Consider the following 27,082-nt stretch of genomic DNA (forward strand, 5'->3'; position numbering starts at 1 on the left):
CTTCCCAATCCAAGGATCGAGCCCAGATCTCCTGTATTGCAGGCGCATTCTTTACCATCTGAGTCACCAGGGAGGCCTACGGACAGCCGGGCAGGGAACAGTCTATGAGGTCACAACGAGTCACACATGACTGAGGGACTAACACCCACACACACATACATAACTGAATCACTTGGCTGTAAGGCAGAAACTAGCACAACTCTGTAAAGCAACTATACCCCAATTTAAAGACAAACTTTCCAGACAGCCTTCTGTAGGGGTCCTGTGCTCAGAGAATGCCAGGCACTGACCAGAGGTCAAGGTCAGAGACCACGGTGCAGGAGAGAACACAGCCTTTTGGTTTCTGTGACCCGTTGCCCACTTCCCTGTGTAGCGCTGCCTATGACATGAGTTGCTGACTTGCCATGAGGCACACACACATCTTGACTTATGCTACTAATTCTCATCCATTCTGCTCCACTTACAGTGAGCCAGAAGTCACTGACTGATGCAGGATATTATAGAAATTGTCTCCAATTTTTCTTTGACTGCAAATTTAATGGAAGCTCATTCTCTCATTGTTCCTTAGAATTGGGGTATTCAGAATAGCACAGGCCTAAACAAATTTCTAAGAGAAAAAGTTAATTTAGAAATAAGAGTAAAATATTCCAATAATTATATTATACACTGCTGGTATGTAGTGGACTACACAGATGGAATTTTTCAAACAGTTCTAATTTCAAATAATGATAACTACCAAAATAATAATAATAATGATAACCACTATCAATTTTTGAGCACTTCAAATCTCATGGACGGAGGAGCCTGGTGGGCTGCAGTCCATGGGGTCACTAAGAGTCGGACCTGACTGAGCGACTTCACTTTCCTTTTTCACTTTCATGCATTGGAAAAGGAAATGGCAACCCATTCCAGTGTTCTTGCCTGGAGAATCCAAGGGACGGTGGAGCCTGGTGGGCTGCCATCTATGGGGTCGCACAGAGTTGGACATGACTGAAGCGAATTAGCAGCAGCAGCATATGTATATATGATTTTAATTTTATATGTATATATGATGTATACATTGAACATGCATATAAATATATGATTTTAATTTTCACAACAATTCTATTAGTTCTTAATAATTTAGCTTTTTAACACCGGAAACTGAAGCTGTATAAAGTTAAGTACTTTAGAGCAGCAAAGCAGGGACGTAACATAGGTTGACTGATTTCAATACTCCAGCTTTTTGTGAAAATCACTTTCTATCCATTGTCCCTTTAAACCAAGGATAGAAGTCCATGATATTGCTTTCCTTTCTAGTACTCAGGGCATATGTTACCCAGCAACCATATCTCTTGTGGGTCTCAAAACCCTTCTACGACACAGCCTACCATTGGAATCTGTGGCCGTTCCCAGAGTTTGCTATCCCCAACAAATACACTCAAAATGAGCCGCACATGGTACCATTAGAGCATCCCGAACTCTGCTCTTGTGCTCATCGATGAGGTGAGAAGACGCATGAAGACCCTGGAAGGTGGAGGGTGAAATAGTCCTCCTGCTTTCCTTATGCCGAGCCATCAGGGGAAGCGCTCTGCCCACTTCTGGGTAGAACCTGCTGAGAGGGCTTCTCTCCCCGTGGGTGCCCAGATGAGGAAGAAATCTGGAGAGCTGCACTCGCCCCTCAGTGAGTGGGAGGCATCCACTTTTCACCTTTCTGAATCAGTGAGTACTGACACAGCTACCACACTGTGCAAGATCCCCGCATGACCCACCTGTGATGAGCCAGGCGTGCCCCGCCGGCCTGAGAACATGCAGTCTCCTCACTGCCATCCTTCCCCACCCATCTGTCTTCCAGATGAGAAGCTGAGGCCCGAATGCACCCACGAAAACCCCAGAAGTCATGTGGCAAACGACCAACCCTCAAAAGACACCTGGGAAGGGGCTCTGATCATAGACACAAGGAATTTGAGCTAGCCTTGCAAATTCATGGGCTGGTTCGCCCTAAACTGTAAAGATTATTTTGAAAGGACATTAATCCCAAAGGAAGAACAAAACAGAATGAGTCAAATTGCTTTGAGCAGGAAAGCCTGCTGAGAGAGGCAAGTCTGTGATGAGCAGCTTTTCTGAAACTGGCCCTGTATTTTCCTGAACGATCCTGGTCTGTCCTGACTTTTCAAAAGTCATTACACCTTCCAAGAACTCACTATCCATCTCTGTCATCAATGTCATTCTGACCTTGTCTTGTCTATTCGTACAGTGTGGCAGCGTCCTCATATACCTAAGCTAAGGGAAATACTTCACGTTTTTTAAAGTCTGTCATCCCTTTAACTGCTCTGAGTCCTTTAAGGTTTAGGGGAAATGTCACTTCCTCCAGCACCGTCCCCCCAACCCTGCCCATTTAGCACCATAACCATTTTCTCTTTCCCAAGCCTCTACAAAATGGTTTTACGTGGTTATGAGAACAGACTTTTTTTATTAGAATTCTGAATCCAAATTCCAACAGTTTCATAGCTTAAAGAACTTAACAGCTTTTTAGTTTCTTCTTCTATAAATTTAGGAAAATAGCACCCACATTTCAGAATTTCTGTAAGATTATACAGAGACATTTTTTACAGAGGATATACTAAATTACAGCAACTATCGTTACTACCTTTCTTATTTTGCTGTATGTTGTTGTTTAGTTGCTAAGTAGTCAACAAAGTCAACAAAAGAGTCCAAAATGCAATACTTGGATTCAATCTCAAAAATGACAGAATGATCTCTGTTCATTTCCAAGGCAAACCATTTAGTATCACAGAAATCCAAGTCTATATCTCGACCAGAAATAAGGAAGAAGCTGAAGTTGAATGGTTCTATGAAAACCTACAAGACCTTCTAGAACTAACACCAAAAAATGATGTCCTTTTCATCATAGGGGACTGGAATGCAAAAAGAGGAAGTTAAGAGATACCTGCAGTAACAGGCAAGTTTGGCCTTGAAGTACAAAATGAAGCAGGGCAAAGGCTAATAAAGTTCTGCCAAGAGAACGCACTGGTCATAGCAAACACCCTCTTCCAGCAACACAAGAGACAATTCTACACATGGACATCACCAGAAGATCAGTACCAAAATCAGACTGATCATATTCTTTGCAGTTGAAAATGCAGAAGCTCTATAAAGTCAGCAAAAACAAGACCAGGAGCTGACTGGCTCAGATCATGAACTCTTTATTGCAAAACTGAGACTTAAATTAAGGAAAGCATGGAAAACCACTAGGCCATTCAAGTATGACCTAAATTAAATGCCTTATGATTATACAGTGGAAGTGACAAATAGATTCAAGGGGTTAGATTTGATAGAGTGCCTGAAAAACTATGGACGGGGTTTGAACACTGTATAGGAGGTGGTGATCAAAACCAGCCCCATGAGAAAGAAATGCAAAAAGGCAAAGTGGTTGTCAGAGGAGGCCTTAAAAATAGCTGAGAAAAAAAGAGACGCTAAAGGCAAAGGAGAAAAGGAAAGATATACCCATCTGAATGCTGAGTTCTAAAGAATAGCAAGGAGACATAAGAAAATCTTCCTAAGTGATCAATGCAAAGAAATAGAGGAAAACAATAGAATGGGAAAGACTAGATACTACGGGAAGTATCTAATTTCAAGAAAATTAGATACTAAGAGAACATTTCATGGAAAGATGGGCACAATAATGGACAGAAATGGTGTGGACATAAAAGAAGCAGAAGATATTAAGAAGAGGTGGCAAGAATACACAGAAGAACTATAATGACCCAGATAACCATGATGGTGTGATCACTCACCTAGAGCCAGATATCTTGAAGTGCAAAGTCAAGTGGGCCTTAGGAAGCATCATTACGAACAAAGCTAGTGAAGGTGATGGAATTCAAAGTGAGCTATTTCAAACCCTAAAAGATGATGCTGTTGAAGTGCTGCACTAAACATGCCAGCAAATTTGGAAAACTCAGCAGTGGCCTCAGGACTGGAAAAGATCAGTTTTCATTTCAATCCCAAAGAAAGACAATGCTAAAGAATGCTCAAACTACCACACAATTGCACTAATTTCACATGCTAGCAAAGTAAAACTCAAAATTCTCCAAGCAAGGATTCAATAGTATGTGAACCAAGAACTTTCAGATGTTCAAGCTGGATTTAGAAAAGGCAAGGAACCAGAGATCAAATTGCCAACATCCACTGGATCATCGAAAAAGCAAGAGAGTTCCAGAAAAACATCTATTTCTGCTTTATTGACTATGCCAAAGCCTTTGACTGTGTGGATCACAACAAACTGTGGAAAATTCTGAAAGCAATGGGAATACCAGATCATCTTACCTGCCTCCTAAGAAATCTGTGTGCAGGTCAAGAAGCAACAGTCAGAACTGGAAATTGAACAACAGACTGGTTCAAAATTGGGAAAGGAATACATCAAGGCTGTATATTGTCACCCTGCTTATTTAACTTATAGGCAGAGTACACCATGAGAAATGCTGGGCTGGATGAAGCACAAGCTGGAATCAAGATTGCTGGGAGAAATATAAATAACCTCAGATATTCAGATGACACCACCCTTATGGCAAAAAGTAAAGAGGAACTAAAGAACCTCTTGATGAAGGTGAAAGAGGAAAGTGAAAAAGTTGGTTTAAATCTGAACATTTAGTAAACTAAGATTATGGCATTTGGTCCCATCATTTCATGGCATATAGACAGGGAAACAATGGAAACAGTGACAGACTATGTTTTCTTGGGCTCCAAAATCAATGTAGATAGTGACTGCAGCCATGAAATTAAAAGACACTTGCTTCTTCGAAGAAAAGCTATGACCAACCTAGACAACATATTAAAAAGCAGAGACATTACTTTGCCACAAAGGTCCGTCTAGTCAAGGCTATAGTTTTCCCAGTAGTCATGTATGGATGTGAGAGTTGGACCATAAAGAAAGCTGAGCACTGAAGAATTGATGCTTTTGAACTGTGGCATTGGAGAAGACTCTTGAGAGTCCCTTGGATTGCAAGGAGATCCAATCGTCAATCCTAAAGGAAATCAGTCCTGAATATTCATTGGAAAGACTGATGCTGAAGCTGAAGCTCCAATACATTGGTCACTTGATGCAAAAAAGACTCATGCTGGGAAAGACTGAAGTCAGAAGGATGAGGGGATGACAGAGGATGATATGGTTGGATTCAATGGACGTGAGTTTGAGCATGCTCTGGGAGACGGTGAAGGACAGAGAGGCCTGGCATGCTGCAGTCCATGGGGTTACAAAGAGTCGGATGCGACTGAGCAAACTGAACAACAAGTCACTAAGTCATGTCCAACTCATTTGGGACCCCATGGACTGCCACCAGGCTCCTCTGTCCATGGGATTTTCCAAGCAAGAATACTGTAGGGGGTTGCCATTTCCTTCTCCAGAGTATCTACATGACCCAGAGATCAAATCCACATCTCCTATATTAGCAGGAGGATTATTTACCACTGTACCACCAAGGATTATTTTATTAAAATGATAGGAAATAACTTAATGTATGATATTTTATTAATTTTTATTTTATTGAAATTATTATTTAAATCATTAATCATTCTTTGTCTCATGGGTATTACTTTTTGTTTAGTAGTAAAGATATTGGGTTCTGGCTTAAAAGTTTTTAAAGGGGATTTTCCACGTCAGCATGATCTTAATTTTTTTTTTCCATGATGCCTAAAGTGCTTTGAACATTACAGGCACTCAAGTGGTCTGGAGTCAAAGAATGAATAAATGAATGGATAAATAAGACAATGCTTCTTTGAAAGTTAATCCAAAAACAGCAAATGGAAATGGCAAAGTATATTTAATTTCATTGACACCATTTGGTTGATTCCTATTAAGAACATGAAACATTTATTGCTGCCTGTTTTCAGTGTGTGAGTATCGTGGTGGTAGGAAATGGAAACAGTATTCTCAAAAGAGAGAAAAATAAAGAGGAAGAAAGAAGGAAGGAAAGGGGGGAATGATCTAGGGAAACAACCACATCCAAATCAGATATGCAGGCGGCTCACTTGACCTAGACAGAACTGTCACTGAAACATCCCATGAGAAACATGGAAACTGTCCCCAAAGACATCCTACCTGACATATCCAGTTTTAAAGAACTCATGGTAACTCATAGTCGCATTTCTAGCTTTTAAATTGGAAAGTAACCAATTAAGTGCGTGATAATATCTGACAATGCATTGCATGGAACAGACACTAGCTCAGTGTCTAACTCATAGTGGATACTTGGAACATATTAGCTGACTCAGAATCTGCCATGGAAGCATTTAATATCGTTTTTGGTCAGTGGGAACATGGACACCACTAACTTCTATCTACCCCTTTTTCATGGTTCTCAAATAGCTCACCCTCTCAGTCACTCCCTCCTTCACTCTCCCCACTTCTCCTTCCACTCCAACATACTTAGCTCATCCATTCTCTCTCACAAGCACCCATGAGGTATTTCTCAGTGGCCCCCTCTCCTGAGTGCACTGGCAAAGACGCCACACCCTTTAAGTAAACAAAAACAAAAGCAACAGCAAGGGAATAAGCAAAATATTTTTTCCATCCTGTTCTCCATGGCATCCATTTTGCAGATGTTTTCTCCTGTTTAAAAAAATCAAATCTTCTTCAGAACTATGAAGTAAAAACAAGCACACTGTGTTAGTATCAGCGTGAAAGCAAGAGTTGCTCAGTCGTGTCTGACTCTTTGCGACCCCATAGACTACACAGCCCATGGAATTCTCCAGGCCAGAATACTGGAGTGGGTAGCCTTTCCCTTCTCCAGGGGATCTTCCCAACCCAGGGATTGAACCCCAGTCTCTCGCATTGCAGGCAGATTCTTTACCAGCTGAGCCAGCAGGGAAGCCCAAGAATACTGGAGTGGGTCACCTTTCCCTTCTCCAGAGGATCTTCTCAACCCAGGAATCAAACCGGGGTCTCCTACATTGCAGGCAATTCTTTACCATCTGAGACACTGGGGAAGCCCAATATCAGCGTATATATTAACAAAAGCAAATGAGCTTCTAACTGGACATCGGTTAGCCTCAATTTGGTCTTTCCTCCATTTTTTCCACATAGTTTGAAATTCACTTTCTTTCCTAAAAAGACACGTGTGATGTTTACTTAATAGCATTAGATGACATTTTTGGTCAAAATGTGCTATGTTCTGGTATTCACATAGGCTAGAATAAAGACAACTCAGTGTTATGAGCGATTTTCTCATCCATTTCTTTCCTCTTACACTGTTCCAGGCAGACAAAGTTTTAGATGGCATATCGACACCAAGGGACAACTTGATCAAAATTGTTTATGGCAGTCCTGCCTGTAGCTGAGGAACTCAATTAGTCCAGCCAAAATTTTAGTTGGCTCTTTTTTCAAATACCTCTAGCCAAATCATGAGTGCTGCACAATTCTACAGAAAAATATGCTTTCTTCTCCATCCTTAAACACTAGTTGATAAGCTTATATGCTCTGTTCCCCACTGACAGCCATTTGTATACACAGCCTTTCTTCAATGGCCATTGCCATAAAACCAGGAAGATACTTTAGACAGTTTCTATTCTTGTTTTTAATTTTTTCTTCCATTTTCAATTGCACTTGGTTACATTTCCACTTAGCTAGTCTGGGCAGGGTCTCGACTGATTGATATCTTCCATTTATAGATATAAGCATAGTAGAACTGTTTGCAAAGAATGCAGACTCTCCCATCACATTTCACAGTATTATACTATACAAAATATTCAAAGTTTTCCCCTAAAAATATAGAAAAAATGTGATAAGGTAAATTTCCTCACAAAGCTAGTTATCTTTATATTAAATAAGTCATATGTTCAGAAATCTTATGTGAATATATTCTATGAGTAAAATCCTACATTTTTGGCACATGGGATACAAATTTGATTGGCATGGAGCAAATTATATTATTCATTATGTTTCTGGAAAGGTAAAGCCTGCACAATTGGTAAATTAAAAGTGATTATTTCAGTAATGAGATATTTCAAATAAGCAGGCTTTAATCTGCTAAAGGAAATGGCAGGGCATACCTCAAGGGGCAAGCTTAGGAAAACTGGCTGTTCTTCAAAGAAACTCGTAATACCAAGGGTACAAATGTACATCACAGATAAAGTGGGTAGAAAAGAAACTCAAGGGAACAAAACAACTGCTCTGCATATGTTTGGTAGACACACAAAAACATGTATTCTGGAAGAATTCAAACTAAGAATGACAAAAGTCGAAACAAAGCAACCAAACAAATACAATCATGGCTATTCCTAGCATCACAAATTAGAAAATATCAAGACGAAGGATCAAACATAAGGTGATTAAAGGAAAGAAAGAGAAAGAGATTTCACTGATGATTGATTTTCTAAAAAGGAAGTGAGAAAAGGATTATAATGTGAGTTGCATACTCAGAGTATGTGGAACCGATTGGTTGACTACTTAATCAGATGCCTGTGAAAACCTCTATTAAGTCAAATGTTTGACACCATTGAGTCCAGCCTCAGAAAGTAAGGATGAACTCTATTCTGATTGTTGGACTGATTTTGGAAAGAAGGGTAAATAAGGGATGCAGGCCACCTTTAATGAAGTTCAAGCAAAGGTAAGGTCAGAAGATACCCAATTCCATAGAAGTCTTAATAAAATAAAGAGCTGAAGCCTGGACTGTTGGGGAGTTTTAGTTGTTTTGTTTTAAAAGAAGCCAGAAAGAGTGGCAAAATATGTTCAAACTTTAATAATTTCTGAAAGATATACACAGTCGAGTAAATATCCCAAGTAGAGAAACATACATGACTAAGGGGTGGGCAAACAGGAAAAGGGAAGAGACGGGGAAGGTGAAAAGTATTGGTGATGTTCGCCTGATGGGAAGACACTCAGTGTGACTAATAGCCTTCAACTATTTGAAATGGAATATGGAAAGGATGGTGAGCAGATGGTCTCCAGTTTCACTGAAGACACACAAGCAGACACAGGACTAAAGGTAAAGAGGGAGGATAAAAGAATTATTTCAGTCTCAATCAAGTCTAGAGGAAATGACCCACTTTCAGGCCCCCTAATAGGAATTAGGGGTTCAGGCCCTTAATAGGAAATAGGTCAAGGGATAATTCTTTTTAGGAGAATGAGTCCCTAAATCTCATGTGATTTTGTGAATTTATATGGAAAGATGTACAAAATCAGAACAAGTCAGAACCAAATGAGACTTGAGCAAACAGGTTATCTACTTCCTGAACAGAGGTAGGCAATTTTTTTTTTTTTTTTTTAGGAAAGGGCCAAAGAATAAACATCGAGTTGGCCAAAAAGTTTGTTCAGTTTTTTGCAGTAATGGAAAAACCCAAATGAACTTGTTAGCCAACCTGATATTTTAGGCTCTGTGGGCCTTACGGTTGTACTGCAGTTCCGCCACAGTAGTGTGAGGGCAACCAGACAACACGCAAACAAAGGGGAATGGCTATGTTCCAAGAAAATTTTATTCACGAAAGCAATCATCAAGCCAGACTTAGCTGTCTGGCACCAGCTTTTTGCTGACCCTGGTCTGAAGTGTTGGTTCTCAGATTTCAAAGAGCATCAGAAACACCTAGAGGGTTTGTTAAACAAACCACTGAAGCCTACCTCTGCCCAGAGTTTCTGACTGAGTCTTGACTGAGGGCTGCTCACCTGCATTTCTGACAATGTGCCAGGTCATGCTGATGCTCCTGGTCCAAGGAGAACCCCGAAGCCAGAGAACAGAAATGAGAAGCCCAAGGTCCAGGTGAGCAGAATTCTAGGATGGTCCCTAAGATTTCCAGCCTCCCTGTGTACACAAGACTGTGGATTCGGTGGTTATTACCCCTGTAATTAGAGTATGCTATATGACATGACCTCAAAATTGGGGCGATTATTAAAATGTGCCTGTGTTAACTACATGTGGACTTTCAAAGCAAAGAATATTCTTCTTTGGTCACAAAAGCATCAAAAGGATTCTGTGTGCTGTTGGAAGCCAGATATTGAAGAGCTAAGTAACCTCAACCCTAGGCTGACAGTGACAAGGAAATTGAGGCCTCTGTCCTGCAACCACGGATCTGAATTCTGCCAACAAGAATGAACATGGAAACAGATTTTCACCCCAGAGTCTCCAGATGAGAACTGAGTCCAGCCAGCATCATGATTTCAGCCTTACAATCCCCTGAGCAGAGGACACAGCACCAGTGGTGGACTTCAGAGCAACAGACCTGTGGACTAATGAAATAAATGCGTGTGTTCAGCCCCCGGGAGTTTCTGGTGAATTGATTTCCCAGGAATAGAAATCTACTACAGTAGTGGTGCGTGTCCCGCCCTAGAGCTAAGCCTCCTCTGTTGGGCAGGCTCCATGCCCACTGGTCAACACTAGCACTTCCCACAGTCCCCAGGGCTCTGCCTGCCCGCTGCCTGCTCTGCACAGGTGATTCCTAAAGCGTGCTTTCGAAAGCCTCTCCCTTTCAATTAAAACATTCTCTGACTACTCAGCTCACTCTCCTCTCTGGTCAGGGGCTCAAATAAACCAAGGTAAGAAGTAGCTTCTATGTTCGGCAAGCATAGCCATACTAACCTAAAAATAGTTAATGGTTCTTCTTTCCAAGGACGTTTACATTCTTTAGCATCTCACTTAAGCCAACCTCAACTATTTCAATGACAGAGCCCCTTTAAATGGAGAAGGCAATGGCACCCCACTCCAGTACTCTTGCCTGGAAAATCCCTGGACGGAGGAGCCTGGTAGGCTGCAGTCCATGGGGTCGCGAAGAGTCGGACACAACAGAGAGACTTCACTTTCACTTTTCTCTTTCATGCACTGGAGAAGGAAATGGCAACCCACTCCACTATTCTTGCCTGGAGAATCCCAGGGACGGTGGAGCCTGGTGGGCTGCCATCTGTGGGGTTGCACAGAGTCAGACATGACTGAAACTACTTAGCAGCAGCAGCAACCCCTTTAAAAATCTTTAATAAGCCCCCAATTCACAGAAAGCTCAAAATACCCTCAACAGTTAAGTATTATAAAATCCTATTAATTTAAAAGCATTACATTTTCTGACATTTAAAAATTTTCTGACATGGCATATCCATAGTTTGATTTTTATAATGTTCTTATAAAGGTCATGTTTATGGTATAATAAGCACACATTTGCAAGGGTTATTAATCAGAGCAAAGCTAGGTTGCAAACAGATTTCCAAAGAATTTCCTATTTTTTATTCTGAGCATCTTAGCTACTTGAGAATGTCACATTTTTCAAGAGCCTACTCGGGAAAAAAAAATAACAATTAATTTTGTTCAAAGGGATGTCTTCATTTTAAATGAAGGGGAAGTGCAGCTTGGGAAATAAATGACAAGATGCTTTCTGCTAGTTCAGCAAATTTACACGGCAATTTGCAAAATTATAATTTTTAAGCTCATGCTCAATGGCAGGTACATTACTCCTCAGCAAGGAAGCCAATCACATCTACAAGCCTCACGAAAAGTCCAGTGGACACTGGCAACAGGTGTTTGGTTTTTTGTTTTTTGTTTTTTTTCCAATTCGTATGTGATGGATGGAACATCTCTTATGAATGCTAAGAAATATTGCAAAATGAAAACATGTTAAATTTTATTTTCTTACACAATTACCTTCCTATTTTGTCTTAGCAAGAGAGATTATTAGATAGCTCCCTTCTTGTTGAGTGCTTAAAAAAATAGACTTCTTTTGCTTTAATATTCAACACATGCTAAGAAGAGGAGCCTCCCTGAAGATTTTGTGGTTACTGGCTATTTGGAAACATTATTTGCCTTGGTAACAAGAATTCAACCCACCCTTGAAATCTAAGCATGCTTTCACGATCTTAGGTTTAACAAAAAGAAACGAACGCACAGCATGGCACAGACTAGCAGCTCAGAGAAGACAGAAGTGGAAGCCAGCATCCGAGTCTCAAATTTCTGTGTCGCTTCGGTTTTTCCAGCTGAATTTTTCTAACCCTGTGTGTGATGAACTTGACAAGCCCAACAGATGAGCTGGCACACAAAATTCTGCTTCAAGAAAAGGAAGCATCAGCTCCAAAGCTTCACCTGATGTTTAACCCAAACACTCCAGTTACATTTCCAGGGCTCCAGATAGCATGATTGAGAAAAAGACCAAGTAGAAACCTAGGAAATGATGAAATTAGTCATGGGCAACACTGAATTATTACTGAGAGAAGAGTTCTGGAAAACCTTTCCTGCATAGAATAACACATGTCGCCTCTCTTAATTTAGCAAATGAAGTGTTAGAGCACAAATGATCACCCACCCTGAGGTCAGGCCAAGGGACCAGGGAAGCAAAAACCATGAGTGGCAGCAAGACAGGCGGATCCCAGGGGCAATATTTCCTCAGCGGAGGCCATCAGAGCATGGAGAATGGGTCAGCCAAGAAGTGGGGAGAGAACGACCCTGAAAACTAGCAGGCAGACACCCAGACCAGCACAGATGTCCAGCTTGGATTTCTACACTGGCAAAGGACAAAAAGGCGAATCGAAACATTCTTGCCTTTCCTGTGACCCACATAAGAATAATTAAAGATAAATCACACAGAATAAGGCAACAGAAACAAAGGAAAATGAAGAAAGTAACTTTTTAGAACACCAAGCAATTTGATAGTGGTAAATATTATCATTGGCAGAAATGTGTACTCAGTTTGTAATAGTTTTATTTTGAAGTCTCTTCACTGACATAAAGCCAAATTATTGTTGTGCTTGGCTTTTAAGGTTGCTCTAATTGATTCTTGCAAGTGCAGATTATACTTTGGTAAGAGATTTAAATATCGCATTTTGAAATTTGCTTCCCTGGTGGCTCAGCAGTAAAGAGTCCATCTGCCAATGCAGGAGATGCAAGAGACAGGGGTTCAATCTCTGGGTTAGGAAGATTCCCCTGGAGAAGGAAATGGCAGCCCACTCCAGTATTCTTGCCTGGGAAATCTCATGGACAGAGGAGGCTGGCAGGCTACGGTCCATGGAGTTGCAAACTCCACTTAGCAACTAAACAACAACTTTGAAATTACGTACAGTTTAGGATTTCAAATCCTAAAAGATGATGCTGTGTAAGTGTTGCACTCAACATGCCAGGAAATTTTGAAAACTCAGCAGTGGCCACAGGACTGGAAAAGTCAGTTTTCATTCCAATCCCAAAGAAAGGCAATGCCAAAGAATGCTCAAACTACCACACAATTGCACTAATTTCACATGCTAGCAAAGTAAAACTCAAAATTCTCCAAGTGAGGCTTCAATAGTATGTGAACTGTGAACTTCCAGATGTTCAAGCTGGTTTTAGAAAAGGCAGAGGAACCAGAGATTAAATTGCCAGCATCTGCTGGATCATGGAAAAAGCAAGAGAGTTCCAGAAAAACATCTACTTCTGCTTTCTTGACTACGCCAAAGACTTTGACTGTGTGGATCACAAAAAACTATGAAGAATTCTTAAAGAGATTGGGAATACCAGACCACCTGACCTGCCTCCTGAGAAATCTGTATGCAGGTCAGGAAGCAACAGTTAGAACTGGACATGTAACAACAGACCGGTTCCAAATCGGGAAAGGAATATGTCAGGGCTGTATATTGTCACCCTGCTTATTTAACTTATATGCAGAGTACATCATGAGAAACGCTGGGCTGGCTGAAGCATAAGCTGGAATGAAGATTGCTGGGAGAAATATCAATAACCCGAGATACGCAGATGACACCACCTTTATGGCAGAAAGTGAAATAAAAAACTAAAGAGCCTTTTGATAAGTGAAAGAAGAGAGTGAAAAATTTGGCTTAAAACTCAACATTCAGAAAATTAAGTTGATCTAAGTTGAACTAAGATCTTAGAAAACTAAGATCATGGCATCTGGTCCCATCACTTCTTGGCAAATAGATGGGGAAACAGTAGAAACAGTGACAGACTATTTTGGGGGGCTCCAAAATCACTGCAGATGGTGACTGCAGACATGAAATTAAAGGACACTTGCCCCTTGGAAGAAAAGCTATGACCAACCTAGACAGCATGTTAAAAAGCAGAGACATTACTTTGCCAACAAAGATTTGTCTAGCCAAAGCTATGGTTTATTCAGTAGTTGTGTATGGATGTGAGAGTTGAACTATAAAGAAGGCTGAGCTGAAGAATTGATGCTTTTGAACTGTGGTGTTGGACAAGTCTCTTAAGAGTCCCTTGGAGTGCAAGGAGATCAAACCAGCCCATCCTAAAGGAAATCAGTCCTGAGTGTTCATTGGAAAGACTGATGCTGAAGCTGAAACTCCAATACTTTGGCCAGCTGATGTGAAGAACTAACTCATTGGAAAAGACCCTGGTGCTGAGAAAGATTGAAGGTGGGAAGAGAAGGGGACGACAGAGGAGGAGATGGTTGGATGGCATCACAGACTCAAAGGACATGAGTTTGAGTAAACTCTGGGAGTTGATGATGGACAGGGAGGCCTGGTGTGCTGCAGTCCTTGGGGTCACAAAGAGTCAGACATGACTGAGCGACTGAACGGAACAGTTTCCAGCCATGTAACTAAAAAACTCAGGATTGGTAGGAGGTATGAGAAACTATGAAAAGTGTCAATGTGTACCAATGAGGAACTATTGTATGGCATAGGGAACTCTGCTAAATATTCTGTAATGACATTAATGGGAAAAGAATCTGAAAAAAGAATAGATACGTGTGTATGTATAACTGAATCACTTTGCTGTACACCCGAAACTATCACAACATTGTTAAACAAACATGCTCCAATATAAAATAATTTTTAAAAAAGCATCAGTATATATACCAACACTGTTTAGATGCAATATAATGTGAACTCAGATGTGAGTCACATGTGTGATTTTAAGTTCCCTAGCAGCCATGAAAAAAGTAAAAATTAACAGGTGAAACTAATAATTTAATTTTATTTAATTCAGTATACACAAAAGAGCATTTCAGTGTAAGAGCAATCTAAAAAAAGGAGCTAGTTTACACTCTTGTTTTCTCTGCTGAGTTTTGATAAACCAGGGTATACAAGGCTTTGGAATCACACTCTGAACTTAAACCCTATCCCTACCATTAACTAGCTGTGACTGTGACCTAGGAAGCCTGCTTAATACTTCTCAGCCTAATGTCCCTTTTGTGTGAAATGGGAAAAGCTATAGCACTCCCCTTATAGTTAGTCTGGTGATTAAATAATATAATTCATAAAAAAGGATGTGAATACTGACAACACTTACCTAAACATCCCATATGTTTTAGCTTTAATATTAATATAATGTTTTGAAATAACAATGGAATTACTTAGAGTCTCAAGATGAGAGAGCAGCAAAAGATCTTTGATTGATGACTCTGGGATTCTGCCTTTTGTGTTTCGGTCATCCCTCTGACAAACAAGAGGAGACTGTGATCTGGTCCCGTGAACCCCAATGGCCGAGGTCTGCCTTCCCGATGGAAGAAGAGGAGACTGTGACCTGGCCCTGTGAATCCCGGTGGCCGAGGTCTGCCTTCCCAATGGAAGAAGGCAGAAGAGATGCCATGTGCATCCCAGGGTCTGGGCCTCAGGACGCCTTGCTCCACTGCCCCTTGCTTCTCTGATAAGCCTGCCCAAGACCAGCCGGAAAGTACACGGGTCTATTCTAGTGAAGGAAGAGGGATCCTAAAGAGGAGAACGAGGGTCCATGGTCAACAGCCAGCACCAGGGTCCGGAAACGGGGGTGATGTCATCTTGGACCTGCCAGCCCAGGAGACTCTACAGATAAAGGCTGCCAGGTAAATGAACCAGAAAATACACAAAGGAGGTGCCAAAACCCAAAGTATCACGAGAAACACTGGTACTGTTGTAAACCAGTTAGTTTTGGAGTTGGTTTGTTATGGATAAGTCACTTCAGTCGTGGCCGACTGTGCGACCCCATAGACGGCAGCCCACCAGGCTCCACCGTCCCTGGGATTCTCCAGGCAAGAACACTGGAGTGGGTTGCCATTTTCTTCTCCAATGCACGAAAGTGAAAAGTGAAAGTGAAGTCACTCAGTCGTGTCCGACTCTGAGACCCCATGGACTGCAGCACGCCAGGCTTCCCTGTCCATCACCAACAACAACATCAACAGCATCACCAACAACAAAAAACAACAACAAACAAACCAAAAAAAGGGACAGTAAAATAAGCATAAAATAGAATTTTTATTTTAAAATCACTATAATCTCAATATCAGGAGTTACCTCTGTTATTTGGGCATCTCTACTATTTTGATCCTTGTTAAAACATATTCTTCAAGGAGGTCTGACACCTTAGTTTACACATTAGCTTACAAAAACAAAATCATTTGAAACTTCCTTTGTTCTATTGAGAATAACCATACATCTTAGCAAATACGCTTCTAAATTCTCAGTTTAAATTCTAACAATCACATTCTTTTAGGATTATACCATGACTGATAACCAAGGCTTCATCTTGAGCATTTATATATATACATATCTCTATGCTGCTGCTGCTGCTACTGCTAAGTCACTTCAGTCGTGTCCGACTCTGTGTGACCCCATAGATAGCAGCCCACCAGGCTCCCCTGTCCCTGGGATTCTCCAGGCAAGAACACTGGACTGGGTTGCCATTTCCTTCTCCATATCTCTATATATTTCCAATATTTGTCATTATAAATAAAGCTGACATAAGCTAATTCTACAATCATAAATAAGTTATTTCAAATGAAATAAAAAGCAATCAATAAATTGGGGGGAAGAAGCAAAGCATATCATGAAAACACAGAATAACTTTATTCATTAATTATCTTTACATAATAAAGTATGCAAAATGAGTCTATCACAACTAGATATTAACTGCATTCTAAGTCTCAGTTGTTTTAAAAGTCTTTAGCAATGTGTCCACTTCCACAGTGCATGTGTATCAATAAACTGTTTTTAAAATTCATGAATTCTGCCATAACTGTTGTTATGATGGCAAGAGTGAACACTGACATTTTAGGAATCAGAGAACTAAAATGGACTGGAATGGGTGAATCTAAATCAGATGACCATTATATCTACTACAGTGGGCAAGAATTCCTTAGAAGAAAGGAGTAGCCATCATGGTCAACAAAAGAGCCCGAAATGCAGTACTTGGATGCAATCCCAATGTCCTAATATTCAATTAATAGCTCTAGAAATGCAATATGAAAACTAAGTGCCAAGTCATATAATTTGTAAGATGACAAAGAGAAATTTCCCAGTTCCCATGCAGCAGCTTCATACTCTAGCTGTATGTTTAGAAGGTCAACTGAGAGCACACCAGGGTAGCTGCAGACAGCGCCCAGACGTTATGGAGCTACTGTAATGCGCTGGTTTCCCAACAACATGCTTCAGTGCCCATGGAGACACGTCCATAGCCAAGAAGAGAGCTGTCTGCTTAAACAAGCAAACTACGAAAAATACGCTCCATGATAAATGAAAGGGAACTCGCATATACAAATCTTAGACAATCCCACGGCTGAGGCTGTACAGTCCCCTATAGGGAGATATTTCGGGTGTCCAGATATTTACAATGACCTGGCCTGCCATGCTTTCTTGAAGCAAAAAGATTCTATCACATTTAAAGTGAACAACTGACTCTCACACCCGTTGTGTTCTGATTACCACACCACCCATAAAAGTAGAGGCCCCAAGAGACTCCTCCTGTTTGGCTCTGTTCTGAAGACACGACCACCACACGGAATGCATCTCTAGTTGTTGGAGACGTGCAGTCTGTTGCAGGACAGCAAAAACTGCCTGGAATTCCCAGTGGCTCCATGGCCTCCCATTCAGAATGCTCAGCTTCCTTTTTCTCCCACACTCACCAAGTCACCTACACATCAACTGTTACTTCTCAGAACCTACAAAGGGTGGACTTGAAAAGCAGCTAGAAATAAAACAGTCACCAGAAATTCAGTGTAGACTCAACTGTTGTGTTGCTCAGTCGCTAAGTCCTGAACACCTCTTTGTGATCACATGGACAGTGAAGACAGGCTCCTCTGTCCTCCACTGTCTCCCGGAGCTCGCTCAAATTCATTGCCCCTTGAGTTGGTGATGCCATCCAACCATCTCATCCTCTGTCGTCCCCTTCTCCTCCCACCTGCAGTCTTTCCCAGCATCAGGGTCTTTTACAGTGAGTCAGCTCTTCACATCAGGTGGCCAAAGTATTAGAGCTTCAGCTTCAGCATCAGTCCTTCCAATGAACACTCAGGGTTGATCTCCTTTAGGATGGACTGGTTGGATCTCCTTGTAGTCAAGGGACTCAACTACACATCGGCAATTAGACACATAGTTAGATTCCACCGGCACTGAGTTCATAGGTGTCAGACTTAGAACCAGCTTGCGGCCAGCTGCTGCAGTGTCGGATGAAGGGGAGGCTAGTCAGGTAGCATCAATCAACAAGAAGCTCAAAAGCAGGCTTCTCAAATACGACCAGACTCACCCAGAAGGCTTAAAATCGGAAACGTCAGTGCCCCATCACCTGCGAATCTGCATTTCTCAGATGTTCTGCGGTGACTTCCGTGCTACTTATTTGGAGACCTCAGTTTTTGAGCCTCTACCCGGAATCTCTGCAGATTCCGTGGCGACGGCAGCTCACACTGGATTCTACACAGACGTCTTCACAGAGGCCATGGCGGGTAACGGTGCCGGAGCCACGCTTCAGACCTGGTTCCTCAGGAAACAGAGCCTGAGGCAAGAACTGGGGCTTTCTTTGGGAGGTGCCAGAGTCGGGCGCCCAGACTGAGGGAAGGGGCAAGGCGAGGGCAGGGGGACGAGCCATTTGGGGCGGTGCACGGCCCCCGCCCGCTCCACGGCCCCGCACCTCCTGACACGCTGCTGGGAAGAACCGCGCGTGGAGCTGCCCCGGAGACAGAGCGGGGGAAGAGGCAGCGTGGCCGCCTTCTTTGTCCTTCCCTCTACCGTGCTAGGCGTGCCGTGGCCGTGACCTCCGCAGGCCTGGCAGGGACACGGTCTGAGCCCCAGAGGGACGCACGCTCCACGTTTCAAGAGGTGCAGCGTTTCACCCAAGGCTAGACGCTTCAGGAAAAGCCCCAGACCCAGAGCTTCGCCCTGGCTGCACCAGCCGTTTGCCCTCGGGCCGTCAGAATGCGAGAGCCTGGAAAAGTTGTCTGCGGCCTGGGGAAACGGAAAACCCCACCCCGTCTCACTAACATCTCCAGGGAACAGGGGCCGCCCGGCCAAGCCTTAAACAACGGATCTTGTCACCAATTCTGAGCTCAGTGAGCTTAGCCTTCACCGTCTTAGATTCTTAATTTTCTATCCTCCCCATCATCACTTTCAGAGCCCCAGGCCATTTGCTCATGATCTTTGGAAACTGTAGCAGCGGGACAGAACATCCCTCTTCCACCCCCTTCCACATGTAACACCCACACCAGAAAGACCCCCTACCCCCAACCACAGGCTCTCCTCTGCTCCACTCTAGCCTCCAGTGGTTCTCAAAGTGTGGTCTCCAGGCCAGCAGGATCACCATCAAACACAAACCTGTCAGAAATGCAGTCACTGGCCTCACTCCAGAGTCTTGGAATCAGAAAGTCTAGCTAAAAGGCATGTTTTAAAGAATCTCAGGTAAGTTCATCTGTATCACTTTTTTTTTTTTTAGATTCCACATATATCATATGACATTTGCCTTTCTCTGTCTGACTTACTTCACTTCATATGATAATCTCTAGGTCCATCCAGAGATAGTGCTGCAAATGGCACTATTTCATCCTTTTTGATGGCTAAGTAATATTCCATTGTATATATGTACCACTAATTCTTTATCTGTCCATCTATTAAGGGATATTAGGTTGCTTCCACTATGAACATTAGGGTGTGCGTATCTTTTCAAATTATAAATAGACCCACAGACATAGAAAACAAACTTACAACTACCAAAATGAAAAGGGGACAAAGGAATAAATTAGGAGTTTGGGATAAACATAAACACACTACTATATATAAAATCAACAATGACCTACTGTATAGCACAGGGAGCTATGCTCAATTATTTTGTAATAACCTCTAAGGGAAAGAACCTGGAAAAGAATATGTGTATGTGTGTGTAAATATTTATAATCTATATAACTAAATCACATAGCTATACACCTGAAATTAACACAATGTTGTAAATCAACCATACTTCAATAAAAATTAATTAATTAATTAATTAAAGTTAGAAATTAAAAAAAAAAAAACCCTCAGGTAACTCTGATGCACCTGACTTTTGAGAACCACAGCCAGCTGCATTCAGGCTGATACCTGGTCACTATCTGAAACTGCTCTAGAACCCTCGCACTCTGACCTCTGATCACAATCCTTGTTACTTCCTCTTGCTTAAAACCCCTGGTCCCTGAAATGCTTCCAGGACTCCTCCCAGCCTCCCAACCGAATCTTCTTTCCTCTCCAGCTGGAACCACGAAGCCGTCCGATTAAACTACGTTCTCACAAGCATCCTCAATTCCCTCTCCTCTTTAACTTTTGACCACAGCTGTCTCTATGATGCCATACCCTAAATCAATCCAACTCCGTGTTTCTCCAGGTTGTTCTCCGGTTGCCAAGAACTGCTCAAAAAAGTGGCACGGCTCTGCTCCCTGGCTCTGGTACAAATGTACTCTATCCAACCTCAACCGCTGGCTCTCTGCAACTTGGCAATTCTCTCATCCTTCCTAAGTCTGCTTCCTGCCCACCCACAGCAGCTGGTCTACAGCTTCGTGACTTTCCCCATGTCCCCAACCTTCCCCGCTGGTGCAAAGGGTAGGATTCCACCTGCCAATGCAGGAGACACAGGTTCTATCCCTGGTCAGGGAAGATCCCACATGCCATGGAGCAACTAAGCCTGTGGGCCACAACCACTCAGCATGGGCTCTAGAGCCCGGGATCCGCAACCACTGAGCCCATGAACCACAGTTACTGAAGCCCGCACACTCTAGAGCCCAAGGTCCCCAACAAGAGAAGCAAGCACAAACAGAGAAGCTGGTATACCAATACTAGTCCAGTTCAGCTCAGTCGCTCAGTCGTGTCCGACTCTTTAGGACCCCAAGAATCGCAGCACGCCAGGCCTCCTGTCCATCACCAACTCCCGGAGTTCACTCAGACGCATGTCCATAGAGTCAGTGATGCCATGCAGCCATCTCATCCTCTGTCATCCCCTTCTCCTCTTGCCCCCAATCCCTCCCAGCGTCAGAGTCTTTTCCAATGAGTCAACTCTTGTCATGAGGTGGCCAAAGTACTGGAGTTTCAGCTTTAGCATCATTCCTTCCAAAGAAATCCCAGGGCTGATCTCCTTCAAAACGGACTGGTTGGATCTCCTTGCAGTCCAAGGGACTCTCAAGAGTCTTCTCCAACACCACAGTTCAAAAGCATGAATGAATGAGTAAAAACAATGCATCATCTAGCCAGAGAGGAGAAGATGCTATAGAGTCAAAATTATTGATAGTGTAAAACTTTAAGACATCTTTTCAGTACAGTCTGTTAAGGAGTACCTTCTGATACAATAAGGGCCCGTGGGGGAAGCCATGAAACTTAGACACATTCTCAAGAGCAAGGTAGCAGGAGCTCCAATTAGGAGGTGTCACTTCTCCACGTGGCCTGAATCTGCTTTGTGTGAGCCCTTCCAGAACACTAAAAGGCCCTAACAGCTAGATGTGGACACCAGCGGAGAATTCCTGGGTCTCAGAACATCCCACACTTGAAAGAGGAAGAAATTTGGAAACAAAAAGGGAGAGAACTATAGCAAGTTGAGTTCTCGCTTGCGTACATCCAGAAAAAAATGAACTTGAGTATTTAAACACGTGACAATGAAAAATGGGAGCTGGGAATGCTTCTTGCGATGGGTCTCAATGAAGTAACTTGAAACCTACACTTTACTAAGTGCACAGGGTCAAGCTGCTTATTTAACTCTATTGAGTCTACTTAAAACAAGCATAAAAGGCTTTTTTTTTTTTTTTAAAGAAAAGGGGAGGAAAGGAAAATAAGGAGAAAGGGAAGAAGCGTAAAAAGGAAAGGAGTAGAAGGAGAAGCTTGGCTTTTAAAGTTAGGCTGACTGGGTTTGGATCCTGGCTTCACCAAAGAATTGCTTATTGTTTAACAAATTATTTAACTCTACTGTAAAATGAATACAGTACCTTGAAGATGAGATATGGGGCATATAACGTGTTTGGGACATAGGAGCTGCGTATAAATGGGCCTCTTACATCAGCATCGTCATCATCACCATCCTTACAGCTACTGGCATCATACCACCTCCCAGAGTACAGAAGCGTGGCGCTAAAGCTGAGAGTCGGGCATGCAGAAGACATCAAAAGACGAGCAATGGAATGCAGTTATTTTTCTCATCTGACGGAGCTTTTGGAAATTGCTTTTCTTTTCCCTTTTAAATTAATCTTCGGTGCCTCTGGAGATGGGTGATTCTCAAGCGTTGGTCTAAAGTGAAGCTGATCCACAGTGTATGGTAATACCCAGGGGTACAGTCTGGTTGGCAAATTGTGTGCTGTCAGCAAGAGCTACACCCTGAGTCATCAGCTACACCCTTCATAGCTCTTTTTAGCTCCAAGGTTGCAGCCACGTGTGATTTTAAGCAAGCATCGCCGCAGGACACAGTGTGGATGACAGCTTAAATGGAACTCATCAACAGCCCCTCCAGCCAATGCAGGTCTCCTCCTCAATAATGCCAGATGCTTCCATGGAAAGTATAGAAACCATCAAACATTCTTCACCATGTTCTACATCATCAAAGAGAGGATTTCTTTCTGACCTCAGCTAGTCATTGAGCCATGCCCAGAAGCATGAGATCTGACAGCCCTACTCATAGCTTCCTCCTGTAGTCAAGCTGCAGATGTTATTATATATATATATATATATATATATATATATATATATATATATATATATTCTACATAGAGAGTCCATTGAAACTCCACTTTATTCCTCTAAAATACCCTCGTTCCAGATATAGAGAACAAACCCACAGACACCAAAGGGGGCCGGGGGTGGGATGGATGGGGAGACTGGGATTGACACATACACGCTACCGACACTGCATAAAATAGACAATAAAGAGAAATGACTGTACAGCTCAGGGAACTCGACTCAGTGCTCTGTGGTGACCTAAATGGGAAGGAAATCCAAAACAGAGGGGATATATGTGTATGTACAGCTGATTCACTACAGCGCTGTAGAGGAACTACACTCCAATAAAAGTCAATTTAGAAATGCTCTCCCTTCCAATTTCCATTGCTGCTACCTCCTGTTGGGGTGAGAATATGTGGTGTAAACAGGAACAGCATCTTATTCTCCTGAAGTACTGTACAAAGTGCCATGCCTTGTGACCAGAGAGGTAACTGTCATTACAGAGCCTTGCCAGCACCAGGCCCTGTGCTGCGTGACTGTGATACACAACCTCGCATCATACAGTGCTAGTGCTGAGCGGCTGTGATACACAACCTAGTGCTGAGCGACTGTGATACACAACCTAGTGCTGCGCGGCTGTGATACACAACCTCGCATCACACAGTGCTAGTGGTGCCACACTCCCGTTTTACAAATAAGAAAAGCGAGGTCCTCGTGGCATACACCATTTCACCCACTTTCCTACTGTAGTAAGTGGGAAACTGGTCTTAACAGCCAGATCTGGGTACTAGGGGAGAAATCTTGGGTCTTGAAAAAGCCCATACTTAACAGAGGGAGATAATTTGAAAAAAAAAAAAAGAGAGAGAGAGAAAGAAGTCGTAACTATGGAGAATTGAGTGCTCATTTGTGTACATCTAGAAAAAGGACTCGGGCATTTGAACGTATGACAATTAAAGAGGGTACTTGGGGTGCTTCCCGTGCTGTGTCTCACTGAAGCGACTTGAGATCTACAGCTTACTAACTGTGCAGGGTCAGGCTGGTTATTTAACTTCACTGAATCTAATAAAACAAGCAAAAACGTACTTGTAAGGGGATGGGCCTGGCTCTGTGTGGCTAAGGACCAGAAGTTATCATTTTATTAATCAGCTTGTGTCTTGTTAATATTCTTCTTAATTCTCTGTTTTATTATGATTTGATTATAATGTCCTCAGTAAAATTATCAGGAAAGCATGAGCAAGTGAGAATATATCATTCTCATGAACATATTTGTGTGAGTTTTCAGTACAGAACAAAAGCTAACAATAAGCTTATGCTCTCAAAGACCTGCCCCCCTGGGTGGAAACCCACTCACTAGCCATGTGGCCCCAGGAGAGGACATCTCCTGAGTTGCTGGGTCCTCCTCCTCTTATTGCAAATGGGGAGGTCAAAGCCAAACCTGCTGCCTCAGACTTCGATCCATCCGACAAAAATCTGAGTGCTCACTGTGGGCGAGGCACCACTCTGCACATATTCATGCCCTTAAAACATTATATATATTACACACACACACACACACACACACACACACACATATATGCCTTATATATGTCTTCCAAGGTGGCTCAGTGGTAAAGAATCCACCTGCCAATGCAGGAGATGCAGGAGACACGGGTTCAACCCCTGGGTCAGGAAGATCCCCTGGAAGAGGGCATGGCCACCCACTCCAGTATTCTGGCCTGGAGAATCCCATGGACAGAGGAGCCTGGCCGGCTACAGTCCATGGGGTCACAAAGAGTCGGACATGACTGAGCAGCTAAGCACACACCGTGTTATATATATACACACTATAATCGCATAAAGAAAGAAAGTAAATTAATAAATCAACATATAAATATGCTAATCCCATGTGCTTACTGAGCTCTTAAAATGTGGCTGGTCCAAGCTGAAATGTGCTCCAAGTGTCAGTTCAGAGTATTTACCAGATGTACCCTAAATTTAAGCACAGGGTTTTGAATGCTTAATATGAAAGGGGAATATAAAATAACTCATGAATCTTTTACATTGATTGCATGTTGAAATTATAAGACCTGAGATTTATGAAATTAAAAAGAATTATATGTGTATCTCTTTGCTTTTTTAAAATGTGACTACAGAAAGTTTTAAATTACCTGTGTGGCTTGCATCTGTGCTCATGTTATACTCCTGTGTCTTCTGGGCTAGAGGGGGACGTGGGCCAGGCCTGGGGCTGAGGATGCGTAAAGCAGTCAGGGCAGACCTCTCCAAATAGCATAACCTTGGAGCAGGACTGCAAGGAAGTGAAGGAGGGGGCTGGGTGTGTTCCGGGGAAGAAGTATCCAGACGGAGGGAGAGTCAGAGAGAAATGGGATAATCTGTGCCCCCCACAAGAAAAGGCGGCGCCCAGAGGAGGAGCAAGTTTAGCTCCGATGATTCCCTGAGCCCAGGGACCTGGACTGATACTCACAGTGCTGCATTTACACCACATGATTATCTCTCTTTGTTGGTCATGCAGCATGTGGGATCTGAGCTCCCCGACCAGGCATCAATCCAGCGCCCCTTGTAGCAGAAGCTCGGCTTCTTAATCACTGGACCACCAGGGGACTCCCACCATAGGACTGATTTTAAAAATTAGTTTTGAGTAATCTTCTTCCAAGAAGGAACAGCCAGGATTATCTCTAGGGATTACAGAAAGGCAGCTGGACTGACAGAAGGCCTGAGCGCACCTCTGGCTCTGACAACTTTGTGACTTTTTGACCTTCAGTAACTCACTTGGCCTTTCCTTTTTTTAAATTTAATTTTATTTTTAGCTGGAGGATAGTTAATTCACAATACTGTGATGATTTCTGCCACACATCAACATGAATCAGCCATAAGCATCCACATGTCCTCTCCCTCCATCTTCCCTCCCTCTCCTCCCGTCTAGTTGTCACAGAGCATCATCTTTGTGTTCCCTGCATCACACAGCAAGTTCCCTCTGGCCGTCTCCTTCACACGTGGTAATGTGTATGCATCAGTGCTACTCTCTTAGATCCTCCCACCCTCTCCTTCCCCCACTGTGGCCACAAGCCTGTTCTCTGTATCTCCACTGCTGCCCTGCAAATCAGTACCATCTTTTTAGATTCCATATATATGCATTAATATATGATATGTGTCTTTCCTTCTGGCTTACTTCACTCTGTATAATAGGCTCTAGGTTCGTCCACCTTGTTTGAACTGACTCAAATGCATTCCTCTTTAAATCTGAGTAATATTCCATTGAATATACATACCATCTCTTCTTTATCCATTCACCTGTGTATGGAGATATAGGTTGCATCCATGTCTCAGGTATTGTAAATAGTGCTGCCATGAACATTGGGGTACATGTGTCTTTTTTAGGTACGATCTCCCCAGGGTATATGCCCAATAGCGGGATTGCTGGGTCACATGGCAGTTTTTTTCCTCCAGCTTTTTAAGGAATCTCTTTGGTGTTCTCCATAGTGGCTGCATCAGTTTGCATTCCCCACTTGGCCTTCCTGAGCCTCACTTACTAGCATTAAACTGGAGGAAAGAGATGAATAAGAATTTTGACTCTTCAGTAGGAAACCAATGTGAAGCTTTAGAAAGTTATTTAAATTATATAATGCAAGAAAAACAGCTTGGAATCCTCAAATGACATACCCATGCTAATTTCATTATTGAAATGCACAGGGGAGCAATTTGAAACCATTCTCATTCACCTTTGTTGGCAACTGCCTGTAATGCCTACTGTCGAAAAGGATGTCCTTCAGATTTAAAGGAAAAAAAATTCAATAACTGATCTGAACATTGGCTCTCCGGCCCTCACACATGCTCTTAGCATTTCCCAGGCTTCGCTATGCCCTGAGATGCTCACCTGTGTGGACTATATCCAGGGCTCCTTTGCCATATAGTGTCTGATAGCTACGGGAAGTCACAAGTGATCTGAATGCAGAATAAGTTCAAATTTAGGGGTTTTATTCCCTGATGAATACCTCTGCCAACCAAACCTCCTATGAAGCACCACCCTGGACACAGTTCAAAGGTGTCCTTTCTTCTCCTCGTCCTGCACTCTGCAATTCTGTTGGTTTCCTTAGGTCCTACCAACCTTTGTAAGTAGTCCTTTTACTAAATTATTTCTGTGACACAGTTTGAGTGTGCCATCTGTTTCTTACTGAATCCCTTCTGTCAATAACGAATTATGTGCAAAATAAACTATTTAAATGAGAAAGCAGTCATTGCAACCTCATAAAAGTAACTTATGCTGTGCCTCCTCTCATGAAAAATATCCAGGAC

General features: G+C 42.5%; 1 protein-coding gene across 2 annotated transcripts in view; it reads right to left on the bottom strand.

Moving 5' to 3' along the window:
• Positions 1 to 27,082, bottom strand: part of ZNF385D (zinc finger protein 385D) — a 344,969-nt gene that overhangs the window by 272,549 nt on the left and 45,338 nt on the right. The window lies entirely within an intron of this gene.

This window comes from Bubalus kerabau, chromosome 2 (genome assembly GCF_029407905.1).
Source record: "Bubalus kerabau isolate K-KA32 ecotype Philippines breed swamp buffalo chromosome 2, PCC_UOA_SB_1v2, whole genome shotgun sequence".
Lineage (NCBI taxonomy): Eukaryota > Metazoa > Chordata > Mammalia > Artiodactyla > Bovidae > Bubalus > Bubalus kerabau.